This window comes from Natrix helvetica (genome assembly GCF_964273705.1).
Source record: "Natrix helvetica genome assembly, chromosome: 3".
Classification (NCBI taxonomy): Eukaryota; Metazoa; Chordata; class Lepidosauria; order Squamata; family Natricidae; genus Natrix; species Natrix helvetica.
The window spans coordinates 86,925,052-86,946,900 of record NC_138549.1 but is presented as its reverse complement, the minus strand read 5'-3'; positions in this window follow the sequence as shown (position 1 = coordinate 86,946,900).

The following is a 21,849-nucleotide window of genomic DNA, read 5'->3' as shown; positions in this document are numbered from 1 at the left end:
GTTCTACCCCAAATTTCAAGGTATAGAAGGAGAAAAAAGAGAAGAATTGATGGATTTAAGGAGAGGAACTTTGACAAAAGCACTACTGATAACCAAAGATAAGCTGATTAAAGAAGCTGATGGAGGGTTTTGAGAATTTATAAGATATGCAACAAGCAACAAGGTGCAAAGAGAAGTCCACACAAAGTTGATTAAGGAAATAACCAGAAGATTAATCCCACATAAGGCAAAAGAAATAAGACTTACTACTGGAAAGACACAGGTTGAGACATGAAAACTATTAACAAAATACTAGCTAAATAGTTAAAATTAGAGCATTATGTTAAAAATGAAGTGATAATGGATATAGTTAGATAAATAATTGATATAATGTATACATATATATTAGTTCGACAAGAGGAAATTTGGTATAAATTTTAAATGGTGACAATGAAAGGAAGTTTTGAAACTTAGTTATGTATGAAAGCCTATAATATTGAAATTGCATATACATTGTAAATAGTGATTAAGAAAGGAGGTTTAGAAACTTTGTTATCAAACATAATTAATATTTATTTACAATGTTTCACAAAGATAGAATGTTGTTGGATGATATTGAAAATAGACAATGGAATGCCATTATGTGATTTTGCTTTGCATTTTGGAATATTTGTTATAAAGGGATGTTAAAACAACTATAGTTATATGAAGGATGAGGTATGATGATAGTAATATATATAAATATATTTGATGTAAAATATATAATTTGATATGGATTATAGGTGATGACTGTGGAAGGGATGCACAAAAGTTCTTTGTAACCAATTGACACACTTTTTATAATTTGTAATGGAATATGTTTTTCCCACCAAGCAGTAGCTATTTATCTATCATATTTGCATGCTTTCGAACTACTAGGTTGGCAGAAGCTGGGACGTGTAACAGAGCTCACCCTGTTGTGCAGTGTTTGGATCTCAAACCTGGGTTGTTGACCTTCTAGTTAACAAGTCCAACGTCTTATCCACTGAGCCATCTCACCACCATGTGACTATGATTATGTAATAAGGATATAAATTTAGGGGTAGACTTTTTTTATTCATGGCTAAACAAAAAGAACTTAGCTGCCATCCTGTTTACTGGAATGGGAAATAAAGCTTTACCCAAAATTTGCCAAGTAGTGGGGTGGGAATTATGCGGGGTGTCACATTTAAGCATAGTTCAATGTCTGAAATGATCTCTTTCAGTACTTGTTAATCAAATCAGTAGAATTATTTCAATATGTTGGGTTTTTCTCATGTGCTTCCATTTACTGTGTGGTTGACCTTGATGGATAGGCGAAAATAACACAGAGAGAGGAAGAAATGTAGGACAAAATGGGAAAAAGTCAACATGAGTCACAAAGCATCCATACCTTTACTCCATCTTTCCACAAATCCAGAAAAATATTTCCCCATCAAATGTTGCTGATCTGTTGGTCCATTTGCAGTTTACTTTTGGTATCACTGGCACTGTTCTCTGGATTATTTCTGAAATAGCTGCCAGTTTACAGAATCAAATTGAAATGTAAAGTACTGAGAAACTATAATTCAATTAATAATGACCAAGACTGACATAATGATCAGATGTTTCCTGCCCTAACAGTGTGCTGTGGATTTCATGCATGACGATATTATTATTACGCTGTAGCATATAAAAATTAAGGTTAATACACTAGCGTGACTGGGGAGAGAAAATTATGCCTGAAAATGCAAAACAAGTATTCAATTGGTAGTAAGAGTATCTATTAATGATCACAGGATTCTTATAGATCTCCGTGGGGCATTTAGCTTCCAATCAAAAACCAACAGTAGCTCTGCCAAACAATATTCAACAAAATACTATTAGAAGTCAAGGTCAAAAGGACAGATCATCATAGAAACATTGTTTTTTTAACTATTAATAGATGCAATATTTAATTTCTGGGGAAAATAGGCAATCATTTGAACTGCAGGGGGATTAGCTTTCTTTTAATACAGGGTCTATGCCACATTTTTCTACCATGGTAGTTTTCTAGTAGGAAAGCCATTCTTTGTAGAGAGGTTCAAATTTGGAGGAAAAAGTCCATAGCAAAAAGCAATTACTTCTGAAATAAATGCTTATATTAAAAGTGGTTGCTCTGGATGTAAATATGTACACTTCCATACATATATTCCAAGCACACATTTCCTATAATGAAAAGAAGGAAAGTTGGGAAGTTCTAGAAGTTTGGAACTAAAAGTCTCAATAGGTCCCAGAAGGAATTGTAGTATGTCAATTGCTGAAGGATCAAATGTTTCATATGTCTGCCAAAACACTTCCAGATACTTACTGGCATATTTCAGCATTGAGGAAATGCTGCACAATGTTTATCTAGAAAAAACACTCTAGTTCCTTTCACACGTTTGGACCATATTCTGACCAGTGATTATATCTGATTTATGGGGTCCAAAGCAATTAGAGACATCACTTTGTTTTCCCTGATATGAAACTGAATTGACCATGAACTGATGCTTGTCTTCTTTATTCAGATCACTTAACAATCAAGCCTACAGCTGTTTCCTTTGACCAAATGCAGTTCAGTAAGGTCTCAAGTTGAACTGGAGTCTGTTAAAAGTGATGCTAACTTTTTTTAAAAAATCGGAGATCCACAGATTAAATTAGATTCCCCAACCCAAAAAAGAGTGAGGCAGTGACCATCTGGTCAGGCAAGATGGCAGAGATAAAACGATTGGTCCAAACTCACCCAGCAAGTTTCCATGACTGAAGTTGGTTTTGAACTTAAAGGTAAAGGTTCCCCTCGCACATATGTGCTCGTCGTTCCCAACTCTAGGGGGCAGTGCTCGTCTCCATTTCAAAGCCGAAGAGCCAGCACTGTCTGAAGAATTCTCTGTGGTCATGTGGCCGGCATGACTAAGCGCCGAAGGAGCACGGAACACTGTTACCTTCTCACCAAAGGTGGTCCCTATTTTTCTACTTGCATTTTTACATGCTTTCAAACTGCTAGGTTGGCAGAAGCTCACTCCATTACGCGGTGCTAGGAATTCGAACCGCTGAACTGCTGACCTTTCTGATTGACAAGCTCAGCATCTTAGCCACTGAGCCACCTCGTCCCTTAGATGTGACTACCATCTTCTAAATCATGGGTGGGAACATACAGCCCTGAGAACTCTTTTGTGGTCTACAAAAGGCTTTACATAGTTTTGAGTGTAGTTGTTGTTCTGAGCTGACCAGAGTTGTGTTTCAAAATGGGCAGCCATACAACTCCTTTTAAACTAAAATAACAATATCAAATAATAAAATAAATAAATATTTTTGAAAAAAAATCAGTAAGAAGCTGTTGGATTTTACAGCAGTGCTTTGCTCTTCAAAAAATAAGCAATGAAATAGATGCATTAAAATTATAGACCTTTACCATTAAAAAGTAGTATTTTCCTCAGATACTGAAAATCCTATCTCTTTCCTCCAATTAGATCATTGCATTAATACAGTTGCCGATCACGCATACACACTTGCACGCACGCACACCTCTATATACAACTCCAACCAACATTATGGAAAGTGTGTGTAACATTCCTGGGAGTAGGCGCCAAATATCCTTCCTTCCCATTCCATAAGCATGGATGACCATCAGACCCATGCACAGTGTGCATAGGTAAGCTCTATGTCTGGTGAAGTCAAACTCCTCACCTGAAATTCCTTCTGTGATACCTGAAGAGACATCTGGTTACCAAGTTCTTAGAGGAGATCAAGGAGAGCTCATTTTTTCTCTGCAATGATTTGCCAAAGAGAAATTGATGGTTATCATTTGCATTAAGGATGTAGGGAATGAGGATTTGATGAGCATATCTCTTGTTCTCAGCCCTGCATAATTTAACCAGCTGCATTTGGAGTTTCAGGGTTCCACCTCCAGTCATACAGAGAAGCCACTGAAAGGAGACAAAGGCATAAAGACATTTTAAGGTGGGGGTTTTTTTTAGACCTTTAACAGAAAAAACTTATCTAAAGCTTAATTACAAAGGTAAAAATTTTCTTAAAAAGTATGTCCCGGTGTCTGGGTTTTCTTTTTTAATTATTGGTTTAGATGTAGAGCCTTGTAAACTTTTTTTGTAAACTTTGTAAACTTTTTGATCTATTTTTGTACTACTTTGGGGGCTAGTTTTATTCTGAAGACCTTGGCAAGTCCCACTTTCCTCCATCTGTAAATTATAATAAAAACACTGTACATTTTGTTTAATTTTATCCTCCAAATAATTTAAAGAATGGTTCACGTACATTTCAGTGTGCACCTAGGATGCATTCATCATAGCATCTTTGAAGGGTCTTCAACTTAACTGGTGGAATTTAAATGGAGGCTGATAATCATAGAAATAAAAGAGGAAGCTACATCTTGCAATGGAAAATGAAGAACGACAGCCATGTGTGATTCCTCACAGAAGATCACCTAGATCAGGGGTGTCAAACTCACATTGTCAGCGGTGTCACATGACACATCGGGATTTTTTACCCCTTTGCTAAACCAGGTGTGGGCATGTCCGACGCATGATGCATCCGGCCCGCACACCAGGAGTTTGACAGCCCTGACCTAGATACTGGAGAGAAATGCAGAATCATTGTATGATTTGGCTAGCTTGAAAAAAGAACCAAATATGTGAGTTTGTTAGCCGTGTTTGTTTAGGTGTTACCTTCCCATAGTGCATAGTCAGTCCAGACTATGAAAAGTGGTGAGCAGCCCCTCCCTTCTCCTATTCACATCTGCAATATGGCTGAAGACGTGGGTCATGTTCACAGCAGAATTGTCTTCATCAGAGAGTCTGACTCTACACAAGATTACTTTCAAATGAGTTGGAATCATGTCCTGTGGAAGGGCTCACATATGTGTGTGTGTGTGTGTGTGTTGTATTTGTGCTGATAAATAAATAAAGGGAGACTAGTATAGATCCATTTCAAGCTATTTAGCTCTCATCAGCTAGCCATACCCTTACTGGGATTTGAACCTGGGCTGTATTACATATTAGGCAGGAGTCTTAGCCACTAAGCCACAGGCTCTCCTCCTTATCAGCTGAGCCAGGGAAATAGGTATGTATTTGTGTTACAACCCCTGGTATGCCCAAATATGGGAGGAAGCTCACTACTCCCTCTTTCTGTCCTTCGGCTCATTACAGAAAACCATCCAGGCAGAAAACCATATTTTTATTTTTAATTTATTTTATTCCTGCCTAATATGTAATACAGCCCAGGTTCAAATCCCAGTAAGGGTATGGCTAGCTGTTGAGAGCTAAATAGCTTGAAATGGATCTATACTAGTCTCCCTTTATTTATTTATCAGCACAAATACAACACAAATATAAAAAGGCAACATTAAAAATAAAAATATGGTTTTCTGCCTGGATGGTTTTCTGTAATGAGCCGAAGGACAGAAAGAGGGAGTAGTGAGCTTCCTCCCATATTTGGGCATACCAGGGGTTGTAACACAAATACATATATACATATACATATACATATACATATACATATACATATACATATACATATACATATACATATACATATACATATACATATACATATACATATACATATACATATACATATACATATACATATACATATACATATACATATACATATACATATACATATACATATACATATACATATACATATACATATACATATACATATACATATACATATACATATACATATATATATATATATATATATATATATATATATATATACACATACACACATACATACATACATACATACACATACATACATACATACATACATACATACATACATACATACATACATACATGAAAGCTCCAAGATACAGACAATTGTGCTGTAAGCATGGAGATCATCTCTTCATTGACCCAGCTGGCTTTCCTGGCAGGACTTGAACTCACCGTCTCCACTTTCTAGCCTGATGCCTCAACCACCAGATGAGAGTTTGCTTAAAGCTTATTTGTTCAGGGGCCTTGTGATCATGGCCTTCAAACAAATACAATCGTTTCTTGACATAGTCCATGTATGAAATTAGTCCATGCAAGCATCTGTTTGCAAAAGGCAAAGACATGCTGCATTGGCCAAGTTACACATTTTGTGAATTCTCATAACTCTATTAGTCACTTGCTTACATAGCTCGATAATTATACATCCCTTATCCCCAGCCCCACTCCACCTTGGTACTTGCTGGGAGTTCTAACTGAGCCAGTGAGTCGATTGCTGGACTCATATTTTGATCAGTAAATACAATATATTTAACCCAAAACATCAGAGGGCCATCAAGATCTTTCTACAGATGTTACAAGGCTGCATGGATGCTAATATACCCTGTTTGGTGGAGGGGAGAAAGGGGGGAATGAGAGCTTTGCAACCAATTCTGATTGATTGCCATTCTCTTGCTACTCAGCGAGGATTCCTTCATATTATCGCAGCACTTACCTCCTAAGAGGAAACAAAGAAACCTTCCCTGTATGTAAAATAATTACTTTAAAAGGAGAAGGGGGAACAAGGAGGGGAGAGGCATTTTTTCCCCTCGTGAGCTGTACATCACAGCAGGCAAGGTTGACATTCACTCTCTTTGTCCCCAGAGAAACACCTGAGTGCTGTGTTTTAACAGTATGCTCCGGGCTAAATCAGCCTGCAGATATCTTTCTTGTGAGCTATGGATCATTTCCAGTGGCAGCGACAGAAAAAGCCGCCCTGTCATTAACAATCACTCGCCGATGCTCTCCAGCTTTTGAGCCACACCATCTCGGTGGTGTGGTCGATAGCATCCCTTCACAGACACTTAATCGGCTGCCTTTACTACTTCAGACTTACATAAGTAGCTTTAAAAACTCCTTCTAAAAGCAGCGTGAAGAGCCTGTACATCCATATGGAGAACAACACCTCGCCATGGGTGTTGGGCGCACCTTGCCAAGTGCAGCTGCAGATGGCAGCTAAGTCTGAGCCCAGGCAATTGCCATCCAAATTTCAAAGGATCTTGGATCCACGTGAAGCTCCCCTGCGAGGAAAAGAGACACCTGCACCATCTAAAAGCAGCCAGTTGAGAGCTAAGACGAACCAAAAATAGGAGAGCTATTACTATCCAAATGTCAAGATACATTCACATTATGAGTGCCAAATGGAGTCAGCTTCAAATTGTTCCACATGGCAAAACAATTACACAGGGGCTCGCAAAGAACTTTGTCAAACAAGCCCGTTCTACTACAATAACAGAAAGTTCAGCCCTGCCTTTAATGTAGCTTGTGTATATAACATTTCATTCAGGAAGATTACAATCATTTTCGTGTTACAGGTGGGAGGGAGGGCAAGTAAGAGACTTGTGGTTTGTATCAGAGGTGGAAACTGAGCTTGAGAGTTGCTGTTGCTATATCATTATCTTGCGAACAACATGGAAGTGGTCTTCACCAATTTCCCCAAATCTAGTCAATAGCCCACAGGCATGCTCAGGAGGAGGGGGTAAGGACAAGGAGGGCCATTGACAAAAATGTGCACCATGATGCTGTGAACATGCTTTTGATGTTAAGGACGAAGGGATAGGTTTTGTTTTAGCACATCGCAATGTGCTTTTTAAAAATATGTTTTTAATAATACTATCATGTAGTCAAGAAGGATACCTCTGCAAGCCCTAGATTTCATGGTCGTCTTCTCTCCAAGTTCTAACCAGCTCTAACTTGGTTTAGCTTTTTTAAGACAGCCACCTGCTTGGCCAGATGGATATGCCCATGTGATCACCAGGAATTCAATGTGCCTGGTGGGAGAATTCATTGTTTACATTCAGTTTTCATCTGATTCCTAGCTCTTAGAGAGCCTTTTGAGCTAGCACTGAAAGTCACAGCTTACCTTAAAAACCCTTCCGCTACAGTTACTAACAGTTCCTAAGCAATAGATATGATGATGAGTTTATATTACTTATATACTTAAATATAATGCCAAAATCTGATGTGAGGCTTGCAAATAGAGATCATGTGACTACGGGATGCTGCAACAGCCATAAAAACTACATTTAGCTTCTGTCCAGGACCTGTATACTGCACAAGTCAAAAAGAAGGCTGTGAAAATATCTACAGACCCCTCACATCCTGGACATAAAGTGTTTCAACTTCTATCCTCAAAATGACATTATAGGGCAGTGTTGGCAAACCTTTTTGGCACTGGGTGCCAAAACGAGAGCGCGCACAACATGCGTGCAGGGGAGCACTGGAAACTGGAAGAGCATACGCAACGGTCTCCTGGTCTTCCAGTTTCTGGCACTCCTGCACACGCAAAGACCAGCTGGCTGGTGCACATGAACCTGGAAGAGCAACAGGCGACAGCTGGCATGCCCGGAGAGATGGCTATGCATGCCACTTCTGGCACCTGTGTCATAGGTTTGCCATCACGGTTATAGGGCATTACAAACTAGAACAACTAGACTAAATGCAAGGACAGTTTTTCCCCCCATGCCATCACTCTACTAAACAACTTATTCCCCACAACACTGTGGGGAGACTATTTACTATTTACTGAGTCTATTTACTAAGACTGTATTACTATTATTTTTCTCATCTTTCCTATTATCTATATCCTTTTCTATGTATGACTATAACTTTGTTGCTTGTATATTTACAATGTATGTTGTTTATTTAGTTTCCTAGTATGATTTATGTTGATTGCTTATTTAGTATCCTATGACTATCACTAAGTGTTGTATTTTATGATTCATGATGAATGTATTTATAATGACTATGGTCATGATTTATCACTTATATCTTTTATGTACACTAAGAGCTTATACACCAAAGACAAATTCCTTGTGTGTCTAATCACACTTGGCCAATAAAGCATTCTATTCTATTCTATTCTATTCTATTCTATTCTATTCTATTCTATTCTACTCTACTCTACTCTACTCTACTCTACTCTACTCTACTCTACTCAACACAAATTTGCTTATGATCTTAATACAGCTTTCCTTTGATTTTCAGATCTATTAAGGCTGTAAATGGGATTAGTCCCAAAGTTACTTTTTCATCAGTGTCATAACTGCAAATGGTCACTGTTTGAGGCAGGCACTAAATAATTTGTCCGAAATTGTATATGGTTTCCTGCCTGCACAGGGGGTTGACTAGGAGACCTCCAAGGTCCCTTCCAACTATTCTATTCTATTCTATTCTATTCTATTCTATTCTACTCGATTCTACTCTACTTGACTCTACATAACATACCTGGTATAGGTATGCTAAGTACAACTTAATGAGTGTCCTGTTTTACCACCATTTGAAGCTATGACAATTCTGAAAAAGAATTGTCTTTCACACAGGTGACTGTTGAAACTGCCCTGCGATCACCAAGATTTAGGCGCTTCACAACTCGTAGGTCTTTATGACTGTTGAAGCATCCCATAGTACCCTAATCACTATTTGCAAGCTTCACATCTGATTCTATCAAGCAGAATCAAAGGCAATAAGTCTATCACACTCACATGATATTTTGCTTAATGACTACATCACTTAGCAACAGAATCACTGGTTCCAATTTTGGTCATTCAGAGAGAACTTCCTGTAGTAATAACTTTTATTATTTTTATTCAAATGGTGGTAAACAGGGCAGTCATTCAATTGTACATATCACACCTATATCAGGTATGTTATGTACAGCTTAAAGTAGTTTTTATTATTGTTGCAGCATCCCGTAGTCACATGATCACTATTTGCATGAGATTTTGACATTACTTTTAATTATTTAAGTAATTTTTCCTCATTTTCCTAAACAGCAGTATTATTGTTCACCTGGTAAATAGAAGGACTTGAATCTTTTATTTTTTATGCTCATGCTAAGGAAGAATTATTTATCAACAAGTCCCAATTGCATAGAAAGAATTGGCAAATCTAGCATAGGGATGATTTTTAATTAAAAATCGACAGAACTATGCTTTCGTTTGCAAGTGGGACTGCTTGAGAGATGGTATTCAGCAGGTTCTGATCAGTTCTGGAGAATCAGTAGCAGAAATTTTGAGTAGTTCGGAGAACCGGTAAATACCACCTCTAACTAATACCACCCGCCCCCATCTATTCTCTGCCTTCTGAGTCCCAGCTGATCAGAAGGGAATGGGGATTTTGCAGTAACCTTCCCCTGGAGTGGGGAGGGAATGGAGATTTTACAGTAGCCTTCCCCTGCCATGCCCACCAAGCAATGCCACGCCCACCAAGCCACGCCCTCAGAACTGGTAGTAAAAAAAATTGAATCCCACCACTGGACTGCTTCCTGTTTAAGGTTGAAAAGACATTGCAAAATGTCTACATTTTGGAAAGCATAAGATTCTCAGAACAAAGTTAAACTGTATGGGGAAAGATCTACTTTTAGTTCACATGCTGGAACCAAATCAAAGGGTGAGGGACAGAAAGAATGAAATAATGTGCAGTGTAGCAACACTTCTTAAATTTGTATCTTTTATCTTTCCTCTGGCATTTTGAAATTCAGGATTAATCAAGATCATGCATTAAGAACTGGCCACTGTTCTACTGTTCTGTGTGGTTACTGTATATAGAGCACATGCCTTCACAAAATTATTCTGCATAAGTGTATGCAAACTACAAAAGCATTACCCTGAAATCACATATAAGACCACATTGGCACATTAGTAATGTTATCACCTGAAAAGAATCTCAGGAAATAGCCATATCCTTCAAGGAAAAAATGGAAATGGCACTCTTATTGTTGAGCACTTGGGCCCATTCTTGGTTTAATGGTGATTGGTTTCCAGTGACGTGCGGTGAGGTTTATGGCTGGTGAGGCTGGTGACGTCATCAGGAAGGCAGAGAATTCTTAGCAAGTCGTCGGCCACGACTCGGTTTCCAAGGTCCTTTCACGAGCGAGCTGGCAGGGAAACGGTAGCCGACGGTCTGAAAAGTCCGTCCTTTCACAAGCAACTTCCCGTAAACCTGCTGTTGCTCAGTGTGAGGAAGGGAGCCGCTCGCGCATGTGCATTCGCCCTGGAACCAGGACCTCCGGCGTCAGAACCCGACAGAAGGCAGGGAATGGGACCACGTGTATAGGAGAGAGGCTGAGGCTAGAGGAGCCTCCTGCACCTCCCTCTGTCCTGCACACGTGGTCCCATTCCCCGCCTTCCTGAGTCAACATGAAGGGGACTGCGGCTCGCACAGTCACATTCCCCGAGGCTCCTCAGCGCTTTTTCCCTTTTTTTCATGATGAGAGCGGTGAGGCTCTGCCTCCCCTGCCTCCCCTGACTGCACGTCCCTGTTGGTTTCATGTTCCTTGTTCTAACCCCACTCCCTAGTAGCACTGGTGATGGTACCTAGTGTTCTGACCTAGGCTTCCCAAGAGCATGAAGCAAACTCCTTGACCTGAGACCTGAGAAAAAAACTCCTTTTATTAATTTATTGTGAATCCTGCTCATTCACATCCAGCAAAGTCTTTAAAGAGACTATTTACAGCCACAGATCTTATCTGGCAAGGAGTCTCAGAGAGTCACAAATCAATTAAGCGAACTAATTTTCTCCTGCAAACTCCACTCCCCCTTCGCTCCTCTTTTATTTCCTCTGGGAGGGGCCATTCATCATCCACCTGTGGCCTTACTCCCAAGTTGACCCCTGTTCTTTAGCTGTTCCCTTCGTCTGGCAACTCTGTGCATGCGCACACTGGGAACAGGCTCCAGCTGTTCGTCTGCCTCATGATGTCTGACGAAGGCAGCTGATAACTGGCATGCGGCCCTGGCCTCCTCTCTGCCTCCAACATAGAGCCCTCGTCAGAGCTTTCCCCAGACTCCAGGACTGGCCCTGTTCCTCCCCAACCTCCTCACTGTCTGAATCTGCTGCCAGCTCTGCTGGCTGCTGGCCACTGGTGGGCCACAACACCTAGTTTGGGTAATGAAACATCTGCAAGAAATAACCAAGCTCAGAGAGCAGCACAGTTCCCTCAATCTCAATAGAAAATGATTTCCTATTTTGCTATTATTGTTTGTGGAGTAGTTCAGATTTGTGCAGGTGACCTCACAAAGACCTGAAAACCTGCAGCATTGCTCCCTTAGTGAGCATGTGGGAAGGAATGACCCGGGAGTCAAAATGTTGCTGTAAGTGCTGCTGAGCTACTGACATTTCACAAAATAGTGTTCTGTGCTTTCTGGCAGAGGGCCAGTTCTTTTGCATCATTCAAATGGAGCCTTTCCTTTTTCAGACCTTCCATTTCCTTCATATTCTTTGGTGCTGTTTAATGGGTCTTCTATAGTGCAGGCTGCCTTTTGAGCATGCACAAAGGGAAAGAGAGCAGTACATTCAATGGTGCTAGAAGAGTCATATCTTCTTATAATTTTATTTACTCTATATATTAGATGTCATCACCATCACCATCACCATCACCAATACTTGCTAATGTCATTGGTTCATCTTGTTTTAGGTCTCTTTCGGGGGCGCTTTTTATCAAGTGGGATCCATTTGATGACTGCCTTGGTCCACCTGCCATCAGTTCTTCCCGCTATGTGACCAGCCCAATTTCCATCTCAATTCTTTTACTCTCTTGATAATATTATATGATTTCATTTGTTCTCTAATCCATGTGCGGATCTTACTATCTTGTCTTGTAATGCCGAGCATGTCTCCTTCCATGGCTCTTTGTGCCACTCGTAGCTTTTGTACATTAGATGTACATAACCCAAAGCAAACCCTTTCTGAAAGCTGGACAAGTATCTCCAATACTCCTGTAAAAGTTAAAACTCAAAGCTAAATTTTAATGAGAGAAGGGGAGAATTGCCCAACAGCTGGAGAGAAAATGCTCTTCCATTTCATTAAAAAAAATAAAAATAAAACATGAACTTTAACTTTCGTACTGTTTTCCCTTAATCTTGTTACTTTGGGATGTCAGCCTCTTCCTTCCTGCCTTGCTTAGTCAAAAGCAAAATATATGAAGCTGTTGAATATTCCTGTTTTATCTCTCAGGATTGAAATCTCTCTTTGTCCACATATAAAGATCAACATCAGATTTTTCTGGCTAGTTTACTTTCTAAGATATAGCAGCTAACCAATAAATAAAAGTAAAACTAGATTAAACATTAATTGAACACAATTAAAATAGAATATTTATTTCTGCATTCTAGTTATTAAAGAGCTGCTAATTTTCTGTTGGGTTCAAGCAATTACCTTGTAATTTCCGTAGATTCTTAACCTACACTGGTTTCTTCTTTTTTTATCTTATGCAACTTTCACAGACCTGCAGATTTTATTTGATTGTTACCTTAGTGCAAATCCATACATAGTAACCACTGAATTCAGTGGGCCTTAATTCAATATTTATGTACACAGAATTGGAAACCTGCCCCATTTTATTTTGTGACAGCAAAAACTTTGTGTCAATTTGATTTCTTTACAAAATAATCAAACTCCCCCTCCTCCAGCGTTTCTTAAATGACACCAGTTAGCTCTCTTCTGAACTGTGTCTGTATCTGAATATCAATATTAATATCAATATCCATGACATGTTTTGAACACTCTAAAGTCTTTATGAATGCTGAAATGTTGATGATGCTAAACTCCCACTCTCAGAATGAGAAAACACTCCTGGCTAATAAGAGTTGAGCTTCACCCAGTGATTTCTTAGCGTGCTGGATATGCAAATACTGGCTAAGTAAGCAGAGCACCTTTAATATAGTGTTAAGCAGTGAGCAAAATTTAACCAAGCATTTCCACAACATCAAGTATCTGAGAAATCAGAGTACAAGTAATTGAAATGGCACATTAACTTTGCAGGTCCTCCAATATCCGAGGTAGTGTACCGTTCAGTAAAATCCAGACAATGTAGATTTCTCAGAGAAATGGATTGCTGATACGCAACCTTGTTCTGAATAAGGCTTGCAGGTTTCTTTTTTAAAAATTAAGAAATGTCCCTATATTTTTTTGTCTGACTGTTCTCTTTCATTTGATGAAAGAAGATTGTTCCATTTTGCAATTCCTTTCAAATAAGGAGTGAAAGTCTGATGAATAAAACCTGTGAATAAGAAACTTCTCCCAGGGGTCTGTTTTTCAGATTGGGACTGCAGACTATCAGGGAAGCAATCCTTAAAATGAGAAAATATGTAAGACGGAACAGCAAGAAACCTAGCACCCCTTGTCTTCTCCAACAACGAAAGTCCAGCCGTGCCTTAAGAGAACAAATTCTCAAGCACACTTGGGAATAAAGCAGAAAAATTGAGTCTTTTTTTGCTGAGGAAAAAAAAAACATTTTAAAGGAACTTTGAGGCAGATTTAAGCACAGCATTTAATTTAAAAACCCCAACTGATTGGACACCTGTTCTCATCAGAACATACTGTAAGTATCCTAACGTATATGTGATAGTCAGTGCATGTAAATAAAGTAAGCTTAGAAACATTAACAAGAAAAATCCAAAAGAAAAATTTAAATCACCCTGTGAATAAAATAGAAAAAGAAAAGTTATTGCAAGGACTGGGGAGAGGGGAGCACATCAGAGAAATGGCTAGGCCCGTATCCATTTCTATAGTTCTTAAGGTTTCCCTCATGCTGCCTGAGCATGTATGGAGGCTAATCTATGTGAGACCTTAATTCACTCTATGCTGATCTTTGGTTACCTCCCTAATGTGAGAAGAGCCGTGGCAGTCCCAGACTATACAACAGCATGAGGAAAGAGCCACAGTGTTCACATACCTCATGGAAGTAATTGCTAAGAATCATAGGGTTGGAAGGGACTGTGGGAAGGGAACTTTACCAAGACAGTGTTGTATTAGGAAGACCAGTACAGCCCATAACCAAACTGGAAGTCACTAGAATAATAAAGCCAGCATACATTCTAAAAGAAACCTCCTGAGAATAATTACCAGGATATCAGGACAATTAGAAATAGCTGTAGAGTACAAAATAATACAAAAGACCTAGGAAGTGCAGGAAGAAGTTACCTTTAAGATAGAAAAAGGTCAGAGTGACAACAAAGACTGATTAGCTCAGGGCAAAGATGTAAAAATAGGAAATACAGTAGAAGACACTAGGGCTCATCCCTGCCCCATGGGAATTACTTTAGGGCAGAGGAATAACAAAACGCAAGACAGGATTAGAACCATTAGCAAAGGCACACACAAAAAGGGATAAAACAATAGTACAAAGAAAACAAAAGGACTTCAAAGAGGAAAATGGTATAAAAAATGTACACTTACTGTATATCGGGGTCAGCTCACCTAGGAACGCAGATCTACATCACTGTCGATCTTGCTTTCCTGAAATAATAAAGACAACTTGCTTTCAAACGCAGCTTGCTTCGATCCTAAATTCATTCACTCAGCCGGTGACGCTCTCCCAGCTGGGAAATCCGAAGCTGCGGAGGAAACCTTTTTCCATTTAACAATGGACCTTAGATGTCTTCTAATCCAAAAGTCTTTCCACGTCAGGAGACTTTATACCATCCTGAACAAATGGCTGTCCAATCTCTTATTGAAAACTTCCACTGATGGATCACTCACATTCTCCGAGTGACAAGCTGTTCCATTAATTAACCATACTCACTGTCAGCAAATTTCTCCTTAGTTCCAGGTTGGGTCTCTCTCTGACTAGCTTCCAGCCATTGCTTCTTGTCCTACCTTTAGGTGCTTTGGAGAATAAGTTGACTCCTCTCTTCTTTGTAACAGATCCTCAAATACTGAAAGATAATTACCATGTCATCCAGTGGTGGGATTCAATTTTTTTCATTACCGGTTCTGTGGGCGTGACTTGGTGGGCGTGGCATGGCTTGGTGGGCATGGCAGGGGAAGGATACTGTAAAATATCCATTCCCACCCCACTCCAGGGGAAGGATACTGTAAAATCTCCATTTCCTCCCCACTCCAGGGGAAGGTTACTACAAAATCCCCAATTCCTCCTGATCAGCTGGACTCGGGAGGCAGAGAATAGATGGGGGCGGGGCCAGTCAGAGGTTACCAGTTCTCCGAACTACTCAAAATTTCCGCTACCGATTCTCCAGAACTGATCAGAACCTGCTTAAACCACCTCTGATGTCATCCTAGTTCTTCTCTTTCTTAGGCCTAGTTCCCCAACCATTCATCATATATAGTTCCCTCACACTTCTTAATATAGTATAGCTTCCAGAACCCTTATAAATGTTGTTGTTCTTCTCTGCACCCTTTCTAGGGTCTCAGCATTTTATTTTGTATCATCACAACCAGAATTGGATGCAGTATTTCAAGTATGGCCTTGCTAGTGCTGTATAGAGCACTAGTGATCTTAATGGTACCCATCTTGTGATGCATCCTAGGACTGAATCATAGTTGCTTGTTCTTTCATGGTTTCCTTGCTGATACCAACAAAGAAAGTCAGATGGAACTGAATCTTCTGCACTGCTAAGACTAGGATGGGGAAAACAGGCTCCCATCTACACTCAGGTGTGGCTCTTGCTAGATTCTGTGTGGCCATCTCTCCATTTAATCAATCTCACAAATTTATGTCCAAATAAAAAGGAGAGGTGGAAACCCAGATTTTGAGCTCCTGATAGAAAACGTAATAAAGGTGTCCATGATGATTTTAAAAGGAGCAACTCGAAATAATTTCACAGAACCTTCCATGAAAATTTTTAATATTAATGATTCGACAGATATCTTTCCTACTTAGCATCATTGTTCATCTGAGCCATCCTTGAGCATAATAATAATAAGGGAGTAGAAAGAGGGATTATTTACAAGCAGCCACTGAAAATATGTTCAGCTGTTCTCACATTCAAAGTTACAGTACTGTCTTGACTGAGAAGTTTCAACAAAAATAACCCAGACCTTTTTTTCCAGTTCAGAAAACCTTATGCACTGAACATGCTGGCCTTTCACATGAAATAATTGAGGAATTGATCACATTCCAACAAACTCCAACAAACAGTTCTGGGAAGGAGGGCCTGTGCTGTGCTTCTTTTTTTAAGAGCGCAAGGAAATATATCCCATTCCATAGGTCCTTGGAGTAGATGAACTTATCAGAATGATAAGTATTAATCAAACGTTTTGAAGCAAAACAACAACAACCCTAGTTTCTTTAAAATATCGGATCATTGTTTAAAAAAACAAGCTCCTAAGTCTCTAAACTGTGTGGAATGTGTCATTTATATGTCACTTGTATTCGAAACGTATTTGATGTTTTTGGGAGAGAACCATGTGTTTATTATATATATTTTTCTTACAGCTCATTATTAAAATATTTTATTTGTGGTTTTATGGGCATTATGTTGCAGATAAAAAGTGGGAACCGAATGGAGTACAGATAGTCCTTGACTTACAACCATACTTGGGACTAGGATTTCTTAACACAGTTGTTAAGCAAATCATGCCCAATTCTGTGACCCTTTTAGCCTTGTTTGTTAGGTGAATCCGTCAGGCCCAGTCCAAGAATGGCATAGAATGATCCAGTCAAATTTAAATTATTTATTTGCTCATACCAATAGACAGAATCTTGCCATGAAGCTTTACTATTCTCAACCAGCTACATAGGAGATTCTTGGGAGTGCTTGTCCTGACACTCTTCCTCTGCCTCCTATCCAGCTTCCTCTCCTCTTTGGAGCGTGCTCTTTTCTTCCTGGGAAACTGCCACTTCACTCTAGCCCACCATACCACCTGGCCCTGCCCCCATCTATTCTTTGCCTCCCGAGTCCCAGTTGATCGGGAGGAAATGGAGATTTTACTTTATTTATTTATTTTAATTTTATTTATTTATTTGACATTTTCCAAACATTAAAATCACAATTGCACTTTTACAGCTTTTTGTTATCGGTATTTCTTTTTTCTGATTTCGGGTTTTCCATTTTCCATTCTATTATTTTATACATATTCTTCTTTGTTTCATACTTTCTCATTTTGACAATATATACTTCTATATACAATATTTCCATCTCTATTGCTTTCTAAATATATGCCATCTCTTTTCATTGTGTTTCTTGAACTGACTGAGTCTGTCACATGCTCCTCTTGAGTGACCACGTGGGACAGGCCAATGTAACTGGGTAACCTCAGATAGTCTGGTCCCCATGCCATGAAGAGCTTTAAAAGTCATTGTTGTGGCCTGCCAGTTCAGACAGTGAGGAGGTTGGGGAGGAACATGGGCCAGTCCTGGAGGTTGTGGAAGGCTCAGACGAAGGCTCTGCCTCGGAGGCAGAGATGACGCCAAGGCCTTCTGGCAGTTCTCAGATGCCTTCGGAGTTAGACAGCAGTGAGGCAGAGGAACAGCTGGCGCCTGTTCTCAGTGTGCGCATGCGCAGAGCTGCCAGAAGAAAAGAACACTGAGAAATCAGGGTTGACTTGGAAGTAAGACCACAGGTGGACAGTGAATGGCCCCTCCCATGGGAAAGAAAAGAGGAGCAAAAGGGAAGTGGGCTTTTGCAGGAAACAATTTGTTTGTTCATTTGTTCGTTTCAGGAGTGTGAAGATCTATCCGTGTCTCTCAGAGACTCTGTGCCCAGTCTTTCCTTACCACAGCACTGTGTTTGGAAAATATTTACATGGCAGCTTTCCAAGCTAGATAATGTCTGTGGTCATAAATTCACCTTTGAAAGACTGTTTACCAGGGCTTTGCTGAATGTGAATGAGAGGAATTCACATTCGTTTAATAAAAGGGGTTTTGTCAGGACCAGGAATCTGCGTCATGCTTTTTGGGGAAGCCTAGGTCATAACACTCAGAACCAAACACTTTGAATTGGACTCAGAAGGAAACTGGCATCCAATGCTACTCACGCAACCGAGACGTTACATGCACGCACCTTCCTTTCTACCCTTTGTATTTTTCTTAGTTTGTACAAGCTTTCTTATCTTTGCAAACTTCAATACAAATTATTACATATATAAAAAAGAAAAGTCAACAAGGAAGCTATTGTCTGCAGAAACCATTTGAGTCTGCTCAGATCTATGTAATTAATTTGAAGACCATTTAGTGAAGAAACCGTGCCATATTATCTTCACACATAGGAGAGTATCTTGAGCAGGCTGATTGTTATCAGAAAAATGAATCAGCGATGGCAGTAATTTATCAGATAAGAGTTTGTGCTTACAAGAAACGATTAAAAAAAAATCATCAGTTTAGGAAAGACATTACTGCCGCAGGAGAATGTAGTGAAGAAATACCATTTCTCAAGTTTTAGAATCCCGTGGCAAATATATTAACACTAACCTCTGATGTCAGAGTCCCGAAACATGCTCCACACATTAAATTCAAAGCAACAATAAGAGAATTCCAGTATTACATTCGTGTGGAGAAGAATGTTTTCACCGATAGAAGGGAAAAAAGAACCGTTGTCTTTTGCTCAAACCTCCTAAATACCCTATGATCAAGGGATCTGGCTGGGATCTCATTTAGCAGCTCACAGTTAACCTCATTAAATCTTCCTTTTGCCTCTTTGTGCTTGCAAGGCTATGGATGTCTTCCTCGATGCTGAGCTTTTGCAGACATCTGTTCCAGTAGGCTTTGAGATATAATGCTTGTCAAATTTTTACAGGTATTTATGCAGTCTTAATCTACAGAACTACTTTGGCTCCTCTGGATTATTAAATTTTTTTATCCAGACGTACCACAATACAGGCAGAGAGATAAGGGAGCTGGCTTTTTTTTTTCAAATGGTCTTTATTATGTGCAGATATACTTTGTAATCCATTTGTCACATCTTATGCAGCTCTGGCTGCACGGAGCTTGAGAATGGTCAGCTTGAGGCTCGAGCCCATCTTAATCTCGTTAAAGTTGTTTTCTGGTTCTCCGCTGCTTCTTTGATGGTAATCTGCTCTTTTTCTCTCTTTCTTTTGTGCAATAGCACTGCTGAGGCTGTCTCCAAATAGCCCTGCGACAAAGGTACCAAGGGCTGGGGGCATAATGAACATAAGAAGTAGGTTCTCAGAGGCAGGGGGCCTTAGAATCCATTACTGACTAATAGGTCAGTCATTAGAGCCAGCTTGGTGTAGTGGTTAAGATGCTGGTTTAGAAAACAGGTGAGTTCTAGTCCTGTTTTAGGCATGAAAGCCAGCTGGATGACTTTGGGCCAGTCACTCGCTCTCAGTTCTGCTCAGCTCACAGAGAGGTTGTGGAGAAAACAGGAGGAAGAAGGAGTATTATGCATGTTCACTGCCTTGAGCTACCTATAAAGTAATAAAGATAGGGTAAAAATCGAATAAAGAAATAAGTAATAAATACACTTACATCTAATATTATTCCTATGCTGTAAAATAAATAAAATGAACCTCGATTAGGATACAACCCTTCCATTAAAGCTGGTATTTATCCAGATTGGTTAAAACTGCTTTCATGAACAAATATCAATCCAGAAGATTTCTGGATGATGATTATGACTACGATCTTTTGAAATTATCTTCACATTTATCTATGCCTTAGTCTATCTTTTCATACAAGATTGGTCCATGGCAAAAAAAGCAGGAGAGGAGATATAGTCAAAAATGCCTACCAAATTCTGGATACAAATCTGGTTCCTTAATATAACATTCTTGACATAATTCTAAATTTTGGAAAATCCGTCTGTGAAATAAGCTATTGTTTGCCAATTTTTCATGTAAATATAAATGACAGGCTTACCACTAATTAATTTTTATTTTAGTCGCCATTGTAAATTACCATTTAGCAAACAATTGTTTGTATTTGCCCAAAATCTTGCCTGTTTTTCAGGCAGGCAGCCAGCCAGTCAAACCAACAAGTGAAACTTCATACTTGGGGTCTTTTATTTCAATAGAATATAGGCTGCCACAGTAAATACACTGAAGTGATTCCATTAGCTGAAATGACTCTGAAGATGCCAAGGACAAAATTCAGACCCGAGGGTCGGTTATTATCTTTCTCCTGTCTAAAATACATAACCAGCACCTCTGAAACAACCATTTAGGTAGCAAACCAAATAGTCTCTCATTCTTACTTTGACAAATCACTCTTTTTCTTTAGTATATAGTGTTGAATAAAAGCATTCACTTAAATACCAGTCTATTGTAAAGAATACTTTCAGTATTGTAAAGTATTCTTTACAATAAGTTAACTGCAATCTAGAAAACCATGTCCTCTGGTTCTTAAAATACAAGGAAACACTATGGGGTGTGTTTCCCTTTCAAATTCAGTCAAAAGCAGCTTCACACCTTATATTTTTAAAGCTAAACACCTTAGAAATTTTAAGTGCATTCCTCAAAAGGTAACATATGAATGACGTACATAAAGATTTAAATCACAGACATCTTCTTGGCATTTAACCATGATTGGCTGAGGTTTCCTGACTAATGTCAAGAAAGTTTGCTGATAGGAAAAATGTAAATTTCACGTACTGATAAAAAAAAAAGGAGGATTTGTTTCAAATCAAGGAGTACCCCCTAGGAGTTTAAAGAGGAGAATCTTTAAGTGAAAAGTTGTATTTGGGTCAATATAGTCTGTCCTTCATCCTGGGGCCAGGTATCAGGTATACAGGAAAGCCAGAATTTATACAACTAAAAAAAGTGAAAGTGATTAATTATTGCTTGGCAGAACTGTCTAGAATTCTGGGAGCTGTAATCCAACATATCCATGTAGGATAGAAGGTTGGAGAAGCTGATAAGACGCCTCTGAAGTTGGCTAAAACGTTTGTTATTTGCCATAACAAAGGAATAACAGTCCCCAAACCACATTTTTCTTCTTGTGAGTTTTGAGATTTTCCCTGTTCGTTACTGCTAAAAACTGGCAGAATAGTTTCTCATTACTTTGAAGCAAGGAGTGCTTAGAAACTGCAGCATAAGCCCTGGAATAAGAGAAAAGTGCCTTCTGGGCTGAACTGGAAGTAACTCTTCACAGTATTGTGCGAATACAAAATGCTGCTACCATCATGTATCTACCCCTGTTTTAGGGGATAAATGCAGTGGT